The sequence below is a fragment of the Rhinoderma darwinii genome, chromosome 5, assembly GCF_050947455.1.
Source record: "Rhinoderma darwinii isolate aRhiDar2 chromosome 5, aRhiDar2.hap1, whole genome shotgun sequence".
In the NCBI taxonomy this organism is placed as follows: domain Eukaryota; kingdom Metazoa; phylum Chordata; class Amphibia; order Anura; family Rhinodermatidae; genus Rhinoderma; species Rhinoderma darwinii.
Window position 1 is genome coordinate 78,716,326 of NC_134691.1, and position 6,898 is coordinate 78,723,223.

The following is a 6,898-nucleotide window of genomic DNA, read 5'->3' on the forward strand; positions in this document are numbered from 1 at the left end:
GAAAATTAACTATTATACAGTTGAAACAAGGGAGCTCTCCGTTAACGCAGAAAGTCCTCAAAAGGGGTATTCCCCATCTCAATATATTTAAGGCATATCCACATGTCTGACAGATGCGGGTACCATCTCTGACCCAACCCCCTTCTCCTGCTGTCGCCGGGCTCCGGCCACTGATTTACGAGGTAGCCGGGAGTATAGAAACCATTAAGCTTGCCGAGCTATGCTGTTTCTGTAACTCCCATAGAACTGACCCGCATCTAACAGACATTTATGACATATCCTATGGATATGCCATAAATGTCTGAGATGGGAAAGCTCTTTAGTAGAGCATTTGAAAATGCATTTTCTAAATCAGACATCCACTTTAATACAAATTTTCGCACAAAATTTTTTGTATCATATCTTGAGATCATATTTAGCAACCAATTACTATGAGGCCAAGTGACTAACAAGAGAAGTTGCACCTCAAGAATAATTTACTTTCCCCTGTACTTTTTAAAAAATAAGCAATCATTGATAACTGCAATCCCTTGGATTTTTACAGCATACGTACAATTTTATAGATTACCTATGGCGATTGAATGTGTACATTTGGCACTGTACAAAGTCCCAATTTCCAAAGAACCCAGACAGACATCCAATAAATAACCGGCAAGGACTAGATTTTAACATTGTTTATTTTCCAGCTCGGTAATGACTGCTTTGCTCTGCCGTATTCATATACAGTATATGGGATATCTAACTTTTGAATCGCATACATAAAATTCAGTTGTACAAGACCGGGTCACCATAGTTCTCACAAGAGGCAGAGTGATGCAGAGGCACAACTGTGTAATACAACTGGATTCTTCCTGTAATCAGATTTTCAAAAACATACATCGTTACAAAGAAAGAAATGTTCAACCCTTTTTATATATATATCTCGTGCAGTGCAACCAGAATTTTATATCTGTATGCTAGGTGCAAAAGTGTACCCCAAGTGAATTGTAACTTTGCAATAAATCGACTATTCCTTTAAAAAACACCAGCCACCAAACAAGTTTCTTTGTTGCATAAAATTATATAATTCTACTACATATTTCTATACATAGAGGACATATCCAGATTGATTTCAACCCAAATGCCAGTTAATATATGTATATAATTTTAATATAGGTATACAATATTATTTTTTTTTTTTATATAACCTGACCGAACGTGTGATTAGAAAGATTAATCAAAACGGTTAACCTGTGCTGTTAATATAGTTTAGGCTTTGGATGGATAAGTATTTAACAGTGAGTAAACATTACTGTAATTATCAGGGGACATTGAGAAAACAGCTAAAAAAAAATATTCTTCAGATTAGAGAAAGGGCAGGCAGAATGCTGATCGGAATACTGGTATAGCACTTGAGGATTGGTAAAGATCTCTGAGGAATTGATAAATACTAAAAGAAAAAGCTTCTCCTGATAAGTGTAAAATGCAGACATATTAAAGAGGCTCTCCACCTAAAACCTATTCAAATGTATATGTATGACTAAGTATATTCCACAGGATTAAAAAAACAGCACACCCATCCGTGGGTTGTGTGTCTAGTATTGCGGCTCAGCTACATTGACGTGAATGGGTTTGAGCTACAATACCACAAACAATCAGCGCTATTTTCAAGCAGCCATGTATTTCTAATTCTAGAAACCCCCTGTACGGCCTCCTTTACAAACACTTTTCTGCCTGTTTTTTTTCCCCTTCTATTTCATGTATTTAAAGCTTTTTTTTTACAAGCGTTTCTTCCGTTGCATTTGTAACATGTCTTTTTTCTGGTCCTATAGAGCAGTTTATGGGGAAAAAAACCAGCAGAAAAAAAAAAATGCCATACCTAGGGCATTCTGCGTTTTGAAAAAAACCTGTGACCCCCATAAAAGTGAACCACAAGGACAGAAAACCACAACAAAAAAAAAAAAGCATTGTTTGTAGTGCATTTTATTTTTTTACCTTACACTTTCAGCAAACATATGGCCGTAAAAAAACCTGTTTTTATTTAGGTGTGGGAGCCACTGGGCCAAGGATAGCAAGGAGAAAAAAGTCAATAGGAGAACATGAAGTTCTTTACACAAAATTGTTTATCAGCAAACATCGGGCCACTGTATCTAGTAACCACAAAACCTGACATAATAGCAGTGTGTGAACCCAACCTAACAAGGCAGCAAGAAATAGAGAAAAGCATGGTACAGTACAAGTCTCCAAGTTAAGGCTGAAAGGACCGGGAGTTGAGGCAGACTGCGACATGCCAGTCCCCATCTCAACCTAAATAACTAGACCGCCTTCAAAACATATAAAAAACACCACGAAGACTACATCAAAAACTGCAACATAATCTATGGCATTGGCAAAACGGGCGGCTATGGGAGCAAAACAGCAGTGAAGGCATGCTAGAAATGAATACACTCACCGCAAACATTCCCAAAAAAACAAACAACAAAAAGTGACAGTGTGTGAATCCTGCCTCAACAAATGAAGGTGGAGAAGCATAAAATACAAATCCTCAAAGGGGTAGGCGCAAACTGTGGCATCCCTGTCACACTGTACTATCTTGCTTGTGTGTTCGGTTGAAGCAACCCAAGTAAGCAGAGCTACTATCCAACCATTTAACTTAAGTATCAAATACAAGGGCATCCCAATTGCCCAACAGCTAAAGAGATCTAGGCTAAAACATGGGATCCGAAAATATCACACACACACACACACACACACACACACGCACACGCCGAGATAACCGAGTAACATGGATAAAATACAGTGAGTACCTAGAAATAGAAAAGAAAAACAAACTATACAGAATTAGACATTACAAAAAAAGGTTTATATTTGTCTGACGGGCGTACATTAAACAGGACTTATTGGAATAGGCTAAAGCGATGTTATACGTCCACCTATCTTGTGTGCATTTCAATGGGTAACAATACTGTAGCAGCTAGTGAGAAGAAGTCACATTCTAGCAATCCACAAACACGGATTCTGGATATAGGAAAACTTTCAATTGCAAAGATGGAAACTATGCATAAAACTACTCAGCACGTCTAATCGTTGAGATCGCGTGATGGTCAATTATTGCCCACAGTACTAGGTGAGCGTACAAAGATGCCATCGGAGTTATTAAAATAAAAGAAAGCACTAATTTCCAGTAACATTACATCACCACGTATACTAGAACTGTGGTTGGGTTTTAATATGCGCTCATCCTGCCACTTGATCAGTAAATCACTGAAATACCAAGATTATGTATTAAAAAAACGGTATAGGTGACAATGCACCAAACACGAGTATAAGCCTTCCATGTAATCTAACCTTCCACAATCTTATCATGAAGCACAAGCTCTTACCTTCATGCCAACAATTAACAGCATCTACAATAAATGACCAATGCCAAATAAAACGAGTGGTCAAGTAACTTTATATAATAATAATAAAAGGAGGGATATTATAATTCAGGTAGTTTGCATCAGTTCCAATAAAGTTACATTTTGAAAGAATCTGCATAAACATAACCCTCCTTTGGAGTATAAGCTTTTAGAAGCCTCGATACTTGGGACAAACCTCATAGCTAAACTAGTGAAAACAATGGGCTGCCCACTAGCCTGAAGTAGTTAACAGTGGTGGGGCATCACAAAAAAAGTAATCTATCTAATGTTCCCCGTTATCAAAAATTATAGCCAGAGGAGGCCGATCATAGTTTTTCAATGGGATTACTAACAAAAATGTCTGCCCCATGCACTCTCCTGTATCGAACATATCACCCGGGACACTTACATACATAGGCGTAGATGGTATAGCAGCACACTTTATCATACATGGAGCACTGTATTCCAGACTCCTGTATTGAGGGTTGTATTGTAACTACTAGTATAGCTTTAGTGGAAGACCATAATGTAAAGCAGTGGATCATAAACTATCTTTAGGTTTTTAGAAGGAAAAAAAATAAAATAACCCGACAGGTTTTGGGATAATAACCTATTTACCAGCTCACATTCATCTATCAACATACAGGAAATCATGCTTAGCTGCAATATCGGGAAGATTACGTTTATGACTTATTTGGCATTCAAATATCAAAAATGATTAGAGAAAAAATAGCATGGCTTATACAAAGAAAAATACCAGAAAATGCAGTCACTTATAGGGGTTCTCAGCATTGGGCAATCTTTATATGTTTGAAGGGTCCTCAAAGAGAAGTTCATCACAGGTGTCTCGCTGCGGCGTTAAGGCCTCATGCACACGTCAGTATTTGGAAGCCAAAACCAGGAGTGGAACATAAACAAAGAACCTATAATGGAAAGATTTGCACCTCTCCGTGTTTTTGACCCACTCTTGGTTTTGGCTTCCAAATACTGAAGCAAAATACTGACCTGAATACGGACGTGTGCATGAGGCCTTACCCAGTGATCAGCAGTAATCTGTAGGGTAACCCGGCCGGAGGAAGTATTAAATTTCCCTGCAGCGCAACCACAGGGGAAAAGAAGCATTACAGTTTCCATTGAAATCAGTGGGCAGTCCATGTAATGAATCAACGTGCTGGGTCCTCCAGAGTGAGAGAAGTTATTTGTAGTCGTTCTCCTGAATGGACCATCCCATTTACTCAGATTTACCTAATACTGTATATGGAAATGGATTTTCTACACCAGACCTGTTGCTTACCTGGAAGCTGTATTTTTTGCCTGAAACAATATTTAAGGGAAACCACTACATAAAGGAAAGATCACATTTTGGATCTTGTGTAGCTGATATGTCCCGAAACTGATTGCAAGTAAAAAAAAATTTTTTTTTACATTTATAAATAGAGACACTTGAGTTTTCATTTTCTAAAAGTGGGGTCCTGGTTTGTTATTCAGTTGCAATGACATTTATGCTGCAAATGGTCTCTATTAGTAACTCAGTGTATGTTATTTGAGACATTTATCTTGACCTGAGAGACATTTTTAAGAATACATAGGAAACATTGCAGTGTTTCTCATCTGTCTTTCTACCTTATGTCTCAATGATTCTTCTTACATACACGCACTTACAGTATTCCTTTAGTATACAAAATGCCAGCAGTAAATGCACATACATTAAAGCCTTACTCCAAACAAAATAGAGTCAAAATACTTAAAGGTTTCCCACTGTATGAATTTATCAGGGAATTCTCCATACTCCATGATGAATCCTCTAGGTCAAGAGTAGCTCAGACTGTCACCTAACAAAATCCAGAGGCGGCCATGAAGGATGTTCTATCAGCGAAATAAAAAACACCATTTTCCATCTCCCTGGAGTGCTGCGCGTATAGAGGGAATATTAAGATTAAAGGGATTGTACAAGATTATAAAAACATGGCTGCTTTCTTACAAAAAGAGTGCCATACATGTCCACAGGTTGAGTGAGGTATTGCAGCTAAGCCTATTCACTTCAATGGAGCAGAGCTGCAATTATAGACAAAACCCATGGACAGGTGGGGCGCTGTTTGTGGAAGAACGCAGCCATGTTGTTCTAATGGTGTACAACCCTTTTAACACCTAAATGTTCATATTTATCGTGGAGTTCACCTTTAAGAAGCTAGAATTGTTTTTCTCAGTGCCAAAAGCTTTCCATCGGGAGACATTCTACATTCTCATACATTGAACAATTAATATCATTACATCTTAAATCCAATTGTTGAGCCAGTTTCACAATTATTTTAGTGTACTGTAGGTCATCTTAAATTTATTTCAGTATGGAAATACATAGACTCTCTCAATTCAATATAGAAGCATCAACTACAAGTAAATGAAATTAAATATACTAGATTGTTAGAAGTTGTTTCAGACGTCTAGATATGTCAAGCATTCTTTGCTATAAAAAACAAAAGTAACGGCAAGTAACACAATCTTCATGATTCATCATGGACAAACAGGATTAGCATCGAAATACATTTCTACTAGGAAAAAGGACCAAAAGTTTACATTAGTGGAAGCTAGAAAGCAGCTTTGGAGAGAATGCACGACTACTGCCATATTGTCCGGCTCATACATTACATTAATACATTTGCCTGTAATACATTATCAGATTATTTCTCTAAACTAGGACAAAAGAGGAAAGAATAGAAATAAGGAGGCACTTCAAATCACAATATGGGCTGGGGGGACCTAGAACTGGACTTAACTGTGACAATCCGTGCCCATAAAGTTATTCCAAGAGTTAAAGAGCCAGAACAAAATAGAAAGGTGCCGAATGCCACGTGTGCGCTTGAAAATTATTCTAATATTTCTATTCTTATTAGCTTGTCAATTAAAAGGAGAAGATTTCTATTTCATGAGAGCGTTTGGTCAGGTCTACAGACTCCTAGGAATACGAGCTAACGTTAACTAGAATTAGAAAGATTGTAAAAAAAAGTCTCACGTGGACTGAGGAACATTGACATTAGTGACACGGCGTGGTATCGGACATGAACGCTCTAGTTTGGGCTCCTTCGCGTGCTTCTGGCAGCAGGTCTGGGTTCACACAACACATTTTAAACATAGGAAGAAGTCTGCAGCTCTTTAGGAAGCTTTACCCTTCCCGTCTCTGGAATCTACTTTCGCCACAATTAAAGTATAAATCTAAGATCAGGCAAAACAGGCTTACAGCAGTAAATCCACTATATATGTCACTAAAAGCGCCATAAACCGCAAAATCATGAAATATTTTAAGTGTTCAGCAAGGATTTGTAAGTCCCTTTATCCAGCAGTCAATGACAGCGCAGATAGATTGTGGGAGGAGTCCGCTTAGCTTCACTCAGCGAGACAAGGTTGCGGATTGGCTGCATATAACTTAGGTGCTGATTGGTGCTTTACACCCTACAGACACCTCCCGTTCTGCACGTGGAGCTGCAGGAGACCACAGTGAGAGCAAAACTGATAAAACAGAA

At 38.1% G+C, this 6,898-nt stretch overlaps 1 protein-coding gene across 5 annotated transcripts in view; it reads right to left on the reverse strand.

The window, feature by feature from the left end:
* Nucleotides 1-659: 659 nt before the first annotated feature.
* The window catches only part of YTHDF3 (YTH N6-methyladenosine RNA binding protein F3), a 37,696-nt gene continuing 31,457 nt past the window's right edge, over nucleotides 660-6,898 (reverse strand). For all 5 annotated transcript variants that reach the window (XM_075826185.1, XM_075826183.1, XM_075826182.1 and 2 more), the window contains one exon: nucleotides 660-6,898. This exon is cut by the window's right edge and continues 1,025 nt beyond it. The gene's annotated coding sequence lies outside the window, so the exon portion shown is untranslated.